At 39.6% G+C, this 13,214-nt stretch overlaps 1 protein-coding gene across 10 annotated transcripts in view; it reads left to right on the forward strand.

Moving 5' to 3' along the window:
- The window catches only part of nav3 (neuron navigator 3), a 408,804-nt gene that overhangs the window by 360,837 nt on the left and 34,753 nt on the right, over positions 1-13,214 (forward strand). The gene's annotated exons all lie outside the window — the stretch shown is intronic.

The raw sequence follows: 13,214 nt of genomic DNA on the forward strand, positions 1-13,214 counted from the left end.
GCTTTCATCCTCAGTATTAGGACAGAGCCTAATTGTCATAGAACAAAGTCAATAAGCGTCACACGTACAGCTGCTTTTGATAGTAACTTTATGGTTTCCTGCAGGTGACATTGTGGTTGGAGATATTTCAGGTTTTCCGCATGTGGATTCCAATCCCACTAAACTAATAATCTGAATACTTTAATAGAATTTCTTTGAGATTAGCACAAGAATTCATTGGGACTGTAGGTGAAGATTTTTTTAGTCAAAGGTCAAGGTCACTGTGGAATTAATTAATGACAATTAATAACATTTTACAGTCAGACAAATTTGGACAAAAGGCGTAAACTGTAACTTGACTGGCTGTCAGAGGCATCCATTCGCAAAGTAGTATTCCAGTGATTTCATCTGTGCTAGAACCGAGTACCCTGGAGCCAACCATCTGCTCGAAAACAGCTGAATGACAAAAGCTCAGATCCCTCTTCTGATCAGTCTGCTTCAAAACAATGCTGAGTTTAGCCTTGGCTAAAAGCACCTGCCTAAAAATACCTTCTTGTTATACAACATAGATGAGCACATGCTCATGGCTCTGCTGTCAAGAAAAGACGCCCAAAGAGAGTGTTTTGACACCAGCAGGCTCCCCGCTCTCAGTAGAGACATGAATAAGTAACAGGGCTTCTCTTTTAGCATCCCGGTGGCTCGAGTGTGTTGCCATCTCTTTCTCGCAGCTGGACTGTGGCAGCTGGCTCTGCGTTTTTTGGTTGTCTAAAGCTTCGGGGGCTTGGAGACAAGTTTATATGTGTTGAAAGTGTGCTGTGGTTGTGTTGTCCATGCTTCACAAAAGAAAGCTTGTTGGTGTACTACATTTAAGTGTATTTAGGTGTGGGTGTATGTGTGTTTGTGTGCATGTACAGACTTCTCCATATGCCGTGTGTGCTGCTGAGCAGCAGGATTCGGCCTGTCACTCCGCGTAGCAGTGACAGTCGCAGAGAAGCCGCTCTACTTGTCTTTGCTGTCGTAAGCAGTGAAGAGATTTAGAGGAGAAGGTTTTTTTACTACCAATGACAAACGCAGTCATTATATAAGTCTCTCTCATTGATCTCTTCCAGGGGCACCGCTTAGGAAGAATATATTTGTATTGCACCTGAAACTGGAGCGTCTCAAAGCTTCTGCTATCTAAGCTTTCTAAAGTCTTCTGGCAACTGTCAGTTTTTCAGACATTTGTCCTTTTCAGTATTTCCACCTCAGTGCACACCGGCTAAACTTAACAAATTGTGATAATTGGGACATGCTTTATCACTGATTTGAGTACCCAACTGTGTGTATGTTCATGCAAATGTGCCCTCACTTGTGCAGATGCTTGCATACAGATATATTTCCTCTCAAAAATGGGCAAATTGTGGCCCACACAACCAGACTCTAATTAGCCATCTCTTCATTCAAAGATGCTCGAGGGAAAGTTTCCCTGTTTTTGGACGCTCCGTTTTCCTCCTGTTTCCTATTCTTTGGCACTGATATAAGTGTGTTGTGTGTGCATGTGTGTGTGTGTGTATCTGTGTGTGTGTATGGCAATAATAACTTTTCTGTGTGGAACTTCAGGAAGCACATGCTGCTAAATGCAAGATGGACATGGCATTTCTGACTTTAGGAGTACCATTGAATCCTGGTCTTATCTATGTTCCCAACACATATACACCAGCACACATGTACACATGTCTTTCTTTATATACACACACACTATTGCTTACCCACACACATCCCATAAGTCTTACCCTGAACTGACCCCTCACCTCCTAACTGCACCTCAAAACTGTTTCTGGGTTCCACTTTTCCTCACAGTCAAATATGTGTATTTGATCTTCCAATGTATACTCAGCTGATCTGTCAAATGTACAAATATATGTGACTGTGGAATTTGTGTAAAATATGTGTGATATGTGATTTAGATATTGAATTTTCCTTATGCAAACTTTGATCAAGATCGGTCTTCTCATCTAGGGGGAAATAAGGAACACACATACATAAAATCTTTATAGTATGATGATTGATTACCCTTAGAAAAGTGGTCCAAAGGCATAATGTTTCATAATGATATTTCAGTTTAAACATGGATAAAAAAGGATATTAATTTCCTGCAGATTTGGTTGTTGAACTAGTGCGATGATGCTGGAGAAGACTAACTGTTAGCCTCCTTGTATACCTGTGCTGTTAGACCAGCAGAAGGAGAAAGATCTCAAGGATAAAACTAGGTCTGAATAGGCCTATGCTACTGTATATAGCATAGCCTATAGCACGAGATAAAAGAAGAAAGTATCCAGCATCCAGGAAGTATGAACACTTTAAAAAATGTATTTTCATTTCACTGAGACTTAAACAAAAAAGAACATGTTTAAACTACAATTCTAATAGGTAAAAATCAGAAGTTAAATCAAAATAATATTTAGAATAGACCTGTTCAAAATGCCAGATATACACTAGATGAAAAGCTCTCTTTTCCAATTACTGATGAGAATTGTACCAAATAGACATTAAGCCTGGTCACTAATTAACCAAATACATTTATACCTGAATTAATTTAGCAAACCGTTAGTAAATTCTTAATTCCAGAGATCATGAAAACCGATTAAACTGATCAAACATAGAACATCATTCCAATTTTATCCAGTGAAAAGGTTTCAGAATTTATTTGAATATCACGTTTCCTGTTTTATATCCACGTGGACATCGTTTGATGGATTGACCTCAATGTCTTTCATGTATTCTGTTGTATGGGTGCAGAAAATGTGCATGATGTTCATGTGAAAGATCACCAAGCATCTCCATGCCATCACTGACAACTCCATGCTGCAGCACATGGAAGTTAACTCTTACTTGTGAAACTGCTTATCAAATTTGGTTACTCCTCAACTGAAAATGCTAAATCAGTTTCAACTCCTGGCTATAACTACAATTAATGTGAAAACACCATAGCATAAAGATAGGCCTGATTAAATATACTCCTGCTAAACCCTCACTATCCTATAAATGTTCAGTCATATATTAGAATTTAAATGTGCTGATACCTCATAGAGGAGTTAGGCCCTTTAAGGAAGTATGTTCCTGCCATTACTAATTAATACGATATTTAAATATAGAAATGTTTCAACTTGATTGAAGACAATTAGCGTGCACAGGGGTTCATCTTTTGGTTAGTTAAGTGGCAGCAGGGACGCACTGGAGATGCCCCTGGTTCCATACGGAGGTGAACTATCCACCTGGCCTCATCAGCGTGGACTTGTGGGTGACAAGGATGAAGGGATATTACTGAGTGAGGTCAGGCTTGCCCTGTCTATTTCTCTCATTGATGATACGTCCCATATGGTCAAGTTCTGCTTCAGTTCATCTGGGTCATCTGAGCATCCATACCTGCCTGGGACTGAAAGTGATTAAGGCTGGGGGGAGTGGCTGATTCAGTCACCCGCCCTTTTGGTCTTATTCTTCATCAGACATAAGAGCAAAAGCAAAAAGCATAAAATGATTTATGAGCTATTATTACCCTTTCCCATGGTATAATTTGACAAAATAGTTCTGATTTGCATCAGATGATGCTGAGCTCTGGTGTGTATTGCAATTGATGTCTGTCCATCATAAGTAAATTATGTGATCAGTTTAGGAGGGGACAGTTAACATGCAATCATGAATCCTTTATTTCCTTTACTTTTTCTTCTCTCAGGGTATGGTGTATGCACTTTCTTACTTTCTGTTCATGCAGTTTTTCTAGACTTTTAGTGATCTTAGGTCTGAGTGATTTGACTTATGAAAAACTGTGACGACACAGTGCTGACTCACATTACACTGACATGAAGTGGCATGAGAGAATCATGTCCTGTAACAATGTGTTACGTACGCTCAGAAGATGTCACAGATGAGGACAGTTTTTGGATTCTTGATGCAAATGCCTGTGTGGTAACCAGGCATTCACAGGCTGTGTTGATAACTAATTTTATGATGACAGTGTGAGGTTCCTGTGACATTCAACACCAATAATAGAGACTCCATGTAGGTGTTCCTTAAATGCTTATTTGTGTGTGTCCAGCTGTACCGTAACCCACATGTTTGAATAGATGTAATACAACTCAGGAAGAAAAAAGGAAGGAGAGCCATTGATTTTACCTGTACAGTGATTTAGAGCTGTATTAGAAATAAAGAAATTTCATCCATTACCAGCAATGGTCCAAATGTGTTTCGAGTGTTAACGCTCTGCTGATTTTAAAACTTTTAATTGAATAAGTTTCTCTAGTTAAAGTGCCATGTTTACAAAAGAGAAGCAAGCAGCTTATTTGACTGTTGATGCGGACCATGTTCCACTGAGAGTTTACTTGGATTGGGAATTTGTTCAAAACACTGAATTGTCTGCATGTTTTTCAGAAGAGATTTGTGATGAAACTAAAAAAGAAAAAACAGAACTTGAAGTGACAGCATCAGATTTATTCGTTCCTTTCTGGGGTGTCTCGTGTTGTTTAAGAGGATCGATTTAAGAAATGTTTAATTGCATTTTTGAGTTTAGACTTTTCGGCCAATCCAGATTTGTTCAACAGTCGGTCTGTTGTAAATAGGTGGATTACAAGGTAATGTTGGATAGATTTTAGGAAGAATGGACCACAGGGGCATTTGCCTCGGGTTCATCAATTCATTTGGTTAAATATTTCCAAGCATATGACTCCATTCATCATCTGACAGGCCTAATGAGTTAGTGAAGATAAGAATCAACAAAGCTGCTGTCATTGTTAATTCACTTTACTGCCATGGAGCCTGACTCTGTTGTGGATTATGAAATCGTAATCTTGTTAAATGACGAGTGTTGCGGTATAATTACAGCAAAACAGCATTTACAAAGCCTTTAAACCTATTACTGTTTGTGTCCCAAATTAGGTATCATCAGACTCCAGATTCAATACATAATTCTGCTTTTAACCATCTGATAGAGAAGAAAATCAACAAATCTAAATATCTAAATAAAATGCTGACTGTTTAGTCTTTATCATTCCGGGTGACTGTTGTACTAACTAGTTACGTTTTTAGTCCTTAATTGTGGCAAACCATGTCAAGTCTGTCTCCACACGATTGTGTGTCAGCGGCTGATTGTTTATTCTGGTGAAACGCAGAGATCAGAGCTGGTCAGATGCAAACCTCAGCTGAGGGGCTTTGGAGAGCTGACACTGTGCTGCCACTGTCTATCAAGTTTTACTGCTGTAATCCCAGGAATACAAAGGATTTTCTGTTTCAGAAGTGCAGAGGATGCTAGGTTTGGTTTGCCAAGTCACCTGTCAGACAGAGCAGACGGTGGCTGTGTGACCCACCGATGCCCTGCTGCTTCTAGGGCTCATTTAAAACACACCTTTTTTTCCTTGCTTTTATTTGCTGTGTGAGTTCAGTGTCATTGTAATGAGTACTAGGTGGCATTACTCTTTTGTTGATGCCTTCATTTCCCACAGTACAGCTCAGAAAATAACATTTCTGAAATATCCATGCGTCATTCTCAAAACTAGGTTTGGTGTCAACGTTGGTACAGACGCAGCATCTCCACCTACAGTCAGTCAAAATAGGTGGACTGTGGTTACACAACATACAGTTTGGTCATTTGCAGTAAAACCATACATAGTATATTTTTAACAGCATTATTTTTATAGACAAAGCCTGAAGTCCTGACAGTCAAGCTGCTTCTCCCCTTGATTTCTGAACTTTCTGTGTTTAATAATAAATACAATTAAATCTGAGGGTCCCATATATTTTTCAGGGCACTTTTAAATATTGAGTGAATAGGATCTTAAAAAAAGAAATAGGTTCAGATGTTAGGGTCCCCGCCTGCAAATAATGTCAAAGGTTACATATGCTGAAAATCATAAGAATTACTTTAATCCACATTATAATTTATAATTAAAACCTCACCCTTAAACAGTAAAGATACACAGGTTTCTAAAGTGCTGCTAAGCTTCACGCATACAGAATAATTCATTAACAGCCACATTTTAATGGGATTTCTGGAATGAAATTGAACTTTTGGTATATCTTCATCCATTGTGTGTTTCCTTGTGCTAGCAACCTGACTGCTAGCCTACAGAAAAAAGAAACAGTTCCTGTTACTTGTGCTGGATGGTGAATAAGCTTCCGATGCCTCCCTATTTGGAAGTTGAGTGATATTTACAAACTAAAGAAATATGTTAAATTTATAGTGATGTAATCTGTGCTGCATGGTGCAGAAGTAGAGGGCTGAGAGTAAGACATCTGAGAGACTGGATGCTCACCCATTGTTGATGTAGAGATTAAGATCCCTCACCACCTGCTCTGAATCTGGCAGTAAGTCTGATGTCCCTTTTTTCTCCTCACAGATGGACTCCTCCATTTTATCCAATCAAATCCTCACATGGCTAAATTTATCATCCTGGTACCTAAGCAAACCAGCATCATAGATTATGCACGGAGCTGTTAAATAAGCCTCTAATGTCATCCTACAGAAGAGATGAGGAACAGACTTTGGAGGTCTCCCATGATGCTCTTGATTATTATCAGTGTAATTTGACTGATTATTTGGTCTGGGGTGTTTCCAATGAACTGAGGTGATGTGTTTTAGTTGGTGTGTTTTGTCTAGTGTCAGTCCAAAACCCAAACATTTCTTAACACTTTTGTAGTTTATTGCTCACATTTTCTTCAGAAAATACAAAAATGCTGCTGACTTACCGTCACATGCCGTACTGTATTTGTTTGTATGGAGCTTTAAATCATATTTTAGTGAAGTTTCCAGCTTCAGGCCAGTGGAGGAGGAGGAGGCTGGTGGTTGGACCAACTGTGGCTTATGCGGGTTATTTGTTTGCATTTGCCAGCAGCTTGCCATAGACTTGAACAAACCCCTGCTGGGATGTATTAGCCTGCTGTAAACCCTACGGTGCTGAACAGCTAAAGACTTTGTTGTTGTCTTTGACTGCATTGCAGTAGGACGTCTGGACACATTAACCAGTCAGGCCAGGCACTGCTGTTGTCCTGCTGGCTCACTGCTTAGCAGCAGACATATTTCCAGCCCATCCCTCCAAGGTCACCCTGCTCCTTCCTTTAATTGAGTTGTGTCGAGGTGAATTCGATTCCACAGTCAGTGCTGGGTCTGATTGTTAAGTTTGTTTGCTTTTTTTCTGGGACATTTCTTATTTTAAGTAAATGCTGCTTGACTTCTCTTTCCCAACACAGCAACCAGCATCCAGTTCACTTTTACTTCTCCCTGATAAAGTACATTTCTGCCATCAGAGACCAATCTTCAGTTAAAATTAAAAGACGAAATGGAATGCTTAGCGTTAGCATTGAACGGGAAATCCAAAGAAAATGGTTAAACCCCATGGCTCATTATGTCGGTGATGTCTTGGAAGCTTTTCTAATCAAGTGTTCAGCAAAACAAAACTACGTGAATGGAAGTTCACTGGTGAAAAGAAATAAGCTCTATAGTTTTTCTTTGCCTAAGAATCAAAGAGGGGAGTCGTGAATCTGTCTAATTATATCCCAACGCAACGCTGCGTGGACAGTCGTTGCTGAGCATCTCACACATTATTCATGAGGTCACTTCCAGTCAGAGGCTTTTACCAAAGACAGAACAAATTCTGCTCCCCAGAATAGACCTTCCTCTTTGATTTGACTCTATTCTGCATTGTCATCGTCATTTAATTAACCCTTAGTAACCCCCTGCTGACGACATGTCTTCCTGGCACTCCTTGGCTGGCAGAGGCCCATCCTGGTTGGGAGGGGAGACGAAGAGAGAGGAGGGGGAGCTGGCAGTAGCAGTGGGTAAAAGTGGAAGACTGAGTGACTCCTTTGCTCCTCTCTCTCTCTCTCTTGTTTCCATTTTCTCTCTTGACTCCCAGTCGAGCCACAGCTCCTAGCTTCTCTGCTAGGTGGGGTTTTGCCTCTTGGTAGTGTAGGCGTGGTATTGAACAAAGTAGAACTCTTCTTTGATAAAACAACAGACAGCACCCAACCCATGGGAGGTAAGTTGATGGCAAAGCTGGAAACTGCTCTATACCTAAGCTCTGTTTTGAACCTGTGAACACTGTCGTGTGTTTTGAGCACCGTCATATTGTACAGTTTGTTCTGATAGCTCGGCTCTGTAAGAACTCCATCCGAGGAGAAAATGAGCCTATTGCTTGCAAATCATTTCAAGTCTATGACTTGCATTTTTTAATGTTTTTTTTTTTTAAGTCTTACTGCAGGAGCTCAGTGGCATTAATTTGGATTAGTCTCTATGCAAATGAGTGCTTTCCATTTACATTATTTAAGTCTCTACATTTGTCCTAAGAGGTATTTACTGTTTCAAAGACAATCCACTCCACTGTTTTAGACTAAATTAAAATGCTGCTCATCAGGTTTGATTATTATCTCTGAATGTTTTTTATTGTTTGGTCGTCTGAGGTAATCGTTGTGTTCATGTCACTTCAATTTCCTGTTTATCCTCGTCATTTAAATGACTGTCTTAGTGTTGTTTTTTTCTTTTGACAAATCTTTCTTTTAGCTGAAAACATAAAAATGAACACACTTAAATGTGTTCAATGTGTTTTTCTTTCCTGATTTGTTACATAAGAGGTCCTCTGAGGAAATGTTTCATTCTTTCATCTGTACGATACCAATTTAATACTTTTCAGTACTACCGCCTCCAAATATTTATTAAAGTACTCGTCAAAATCACGCTTATCACCAAGATAAAGTGTAATCCCGAGTGCTAGCCTTTGCTCACGTCGCTAATAGCATTTCTCCTCTGGGCTGTGGAAGGAACAAGACCAGCTGTATTGAATATTGCATGAGATGATGTTTGCATGGTTGAATGGAGCCCTTCAATGCATTCACAGCATGGAGGCACCTTGCGAAAATCAAAGATTTACAATAGAATCTGCAGTGAAATAAAAACATCAGTCCAGCAGGTAGCTGTCTTTAGCTCATGAGCACTTTTTACTCAAGCTCCTTTTGGGTCAGCAGGTGCCTTGTTAACGTCCTTTTTTGTAGATTTTCCATGCTGAGATTTCCCCAGCAGGTCCCGGGGACTTAAAAATGGGCCAAACCTTTTTATAGCACTAGTTACCTTACAGCTCGATACCACTGAATCTGTCCTATACTGACTTATAACAAGTTGCACTATGTAGGACATTACAGCTGGAGACGTCACAGCATCACGAAGGAAGTCGCATGTTTTCACACTATGACTTGATTCACACCACCTTCTCATTTTACTGCCTTGCTTTTGAAATAAGGGAGAGAAGCCAGTATCTCCACTCGAGTAGTCTGTTCTGTACATTGTGACTTATTGTTAATTTAAGAAGCTATGACACAGAAGTCCGGCCCGCCTGCCTCCTGCTGTTGGGTTACTGAGTTCGTCTGTGCCATTTTTAAGGATACCACTCTCTCCAGTAGGAGATGCTGTGACGTGCAAGTCTGAGAGGAGGAGCTTGGTTAGTCAGAGTTCTGCCAGTTTCAGGGAGTCATCCTGATAAAATATTCAGCCCCTTACAGTCAGCCAGGCTCTAAAGCGGAGGAGGAGAATGTATTGTTGTTTTCTTTTTGTATTATCAACACTTTATCCCAGGAAGTTCCACAGAGCGTGGATGCTGCTCTGCAGCAGTCCCCAGCCAAATCACACAAACCAAGACCAGTAATCCATTACTGTTCACTGAGCTCAACTAACACTGAAGCTCCAGTAATAGGAGTCTTCTCTGAGCTCTGTGCAGGATATGTGGGAGCTGATCAATACCGGTGCTCAGCTGTTACCTGAATTTGTGCTGAGATATCTGGAACTTATTTTCCTTTGTTTTGTTCAGTATATTTTGTGTGATTAGAATCCCAAAATATCATCTTGTTTATTCCAAGAATTCTCAATTTTTCTCCAAATATAGCACCAACATTAGCAACACTGTCTCACTAAAGAAAGATGCTGCCATTGCTCATTATACTGTTTAACATAAATTGGTTGAAGATGGATTGTTAAAGAAGTGAATGATAAAGATATTGATCATCTGCATTTTGTAGTTATGCATGCAGCAATAATTCAGCATGATTCAGAGTTAATTATGTAAAAAGTCATTCAGTCGTTCCCCGACCGTTCAGAAAAATTCTTCACAAAGATGATTTTTAATTTTACATTAGAGAGGCCACCAAAGAATGAAAGGGCAATCTGTTGTTACCAGGGGACCAGTGCAAAATAAGTCTTATTTTGAAGTCAGTGAGCTTTTTCACTGCCATCTGCCTTTGCTTACTTATTATGATGATAGTTTCCCACTGCTGTTTCACCATTCCCTCATTTGCATTTTGTAACTGCTCAGCACTTGATTTATCGAGTCCAGTTAATCTCAGTTTGGAGGAAATTCCAAACTGCTAACAGTGTGTAAACAGAGAAGTTTTAAAATAAGCTTGAATGATTTTTGGTGTGCAAAACCATCTGTCTTTGATCTCTGCTTATCCTGTCTTAAAAATAGAATTTAATGTTCAGCTTTTCATATCAATAATTTTAAGTTTAATTAGACATAAAAGACATCTTTCTGTGTTTCTGCTAACAAAAATGTTTTTTTGGCGGGGGTTTTATTTTGGAGGGCTCCCAAGTTCATTTGGAGGTTTAAGTTAGACTCCATCTGCCCCTGTTGTCTGTCACGCTGAGGAAGGCTGGTCTCACAGGAAGCAGCAGTGTGCGGCGTAACTCCCCCTGTCACTTTTGTAGTTTGTGAGACAAGCTGTGCTGAGCAAAGGGGTAACTTTAAATCAGATCATGAAGGTGACCTGGCAGCCTGTCACCACCAAAATTTTAAATGCATCTTAAAACCAGAACAAACCTGTACAGTTACCCTGGACACTCATCCAGTGAAAGGTAAGCCGCAGTATCAGCTTAAGAGGAAAAGATTAAAGCAAAGCAAGCCAGGCATGTTTCACTGCCATTGATCAAGCTTTGTTTGTAAAAGTCTGGCATGTGCAGAAACACACTGAGTGCAACACTTGGTTTGACTTGTGTTTGATATTAGAAGCTCACTCTCAGTGCTCAACAGCAGCTTCTTTTTTGTTGAATAGCTCCTCTAAAGCTGGAGATACACGACTGAAAAGCTCAGACTGACAGCTGGGATAGCATTTATTTTTTGTGCGACAAGCTTCTGCTGTGCTTTATTCCTCCATCTCTGAGACGTTTTTCCAATAATGGCTTTGAGTTGAAGGAAAATGAAATCTCAGAATAAAAAATTAGAATGACAGAATAAGAAATTGGCTTTTGATTAGAGCAGGGCGATATGACCAAAAATATCTATCACGATATAAATTTTAAAATTTGCGATAACGATATAACTGACGATATAATTGACACTAGACAAAATACTTTACAACTCCACAACTTTAGTGCAAAAAACCCCATTAATGTATTTTCACTTAAATAAGCAGCTGTTTTTTTATGTGCATTGAAGTTATATAAAAAATTTACAGTGCAAATTCCTTGCTGACATTTTAACCAAAAGGTATTTCCAGTGGAAATTGGCCGACATATCCTCAGCATAACCATGTATAATATCCACAACTTAAAAAGAGGTTACACACACACACACAATATGGTAATATTATGTTGAAGCACAGTACATATCATACATATCACTCCGCGAGGCTCCTGCCTAATATAGCCGTAATGCTCCGGCAATCCATCAAGCGGTGCGGGTTCGTAGCTTAGCAAAGTCGTACTAAAACATTTGACAGATTTTCGAGCGCCGTGTACATAAAATCGTTTCAAGGTCAGTAAACACAACCAGAATTCATGCATAAGGCACACGGGATTATAAGGGGCACTGTCGATTTTCAGAAAAAAAAATATCAAAGGATTGATTTTAAGTGTGCCATATTTTCCAAACAACACGGTAATAACGACGGCCCGCTAGCATGCGCTACCAAAAATAGTGCTTTGTTGTGTATCTGACGGACGAAAGCCAAACCAGTTCCACACCACTGAAGTTGCAGCATTTTTACAAACCAATTCTGGTTCATCCGTTTCATTTAACGATCCGTGTTCGCTCTTCTCATTCTGCGTCGCCGCCATGTGCGTATGTAAACCTAGGCACTGCGCATGCGCGTTTTACCCATATTCTATCGCGATATTTCATTTTCCTATCGTTGCCCAAAATTACACCGGTATTACCGTGAACGGTATGATATAGCCCAGCCCTACTTTTGATGTTTGCTTTTGTGCTTTTTTATAGAAATATTTCTTTTTACATGGGGCAGGTTTTTTTCCAGCCTAAATTTCTAGAAATGTTGATCTCATTACAGATTGTTTCACCTAAAGTTTCCTGCAGACATTATGAGTCAGGGGCCTGGTCAGATTTGGGCTGTGAAGATAAATGTTGCTCATTTGAAATCTGTCAGAAGACCAAATCAATTTTGCATTGCACCAGTGGACAACTGGGTTGCTAGGTGTCTGCTCACCGCTAAATTCATTACAGGTGTCAAGTGAATATACACCACCGATTAATATTTAGTGCCTACACTCAGGCACTGTGTTTTTGTACACCTTGGTTTGGGAAACAGGAGTAGAGTAGGTTTCTCTCTTTATTATCATGCCTAAAAACACAATTAAAAGGAACAAAAGTCAAGTTATATGCATGTTTTAAGCATAACAGCTCTTATGCTTTTGACTCAACAGCACCATCATTTTCTCTGGGCTTCTTCTGCACATGTCTGCACATCTCCAGCTCTCCTACTATCCCGCCTCTCCTGCTTTCTGGGTTCTCCATTTCCAGAATTTCATTCTTTATGTTTTTAATTCTGATTTTATCATTTTTTTTTAACAAAATGAACATTTGTGACATATCAAAGCCCCTTGACATTGTTGTCTGTTTGAATATTATAGGGTGATGTGGTGTGAGCACTCATTTCGGTACATCTTTATTTGTTTTTTCAGAAATTAAAGTCTTGGAGCTATTTGGTTAGATTTGTCATGCTAATTACGGGTGTGTCATCGAAACACACACAGACCAACACACAAAGGCAAACACACACAGATGAGACTCGATATGTTGGTATGTAAACCAGTTGTTGTGTGTGAGGACTGTCAGGACTGTACATGTGTCTGTGCGCTGTCACATCTATAGTGCCGGCCGACTCTCAGTTTGCCTGTCTGTATATATGTGTGTAAGAGCTCAGTGAAAGCAAATACAAACTAATGTATTATTACTGCAGGTGATTAATTATGTCTGATAGTAGCAAATAAT

This window comes from Maylandia zebra, linkage group LG17, assembly GCF_041146795.1.
Source record: "Maylandia zebra isolate NMK-2024a linkage group LG17, Mzebra_GT3a, whole genome shotgun sequence".
In the NCBI taxonomy this organism is placed as follows: Eukaryota; Metazoa; Chordata; class Actinopteri; order Cichliformes; family Cichlidae; genus Maylandia; species Maylandia zebra.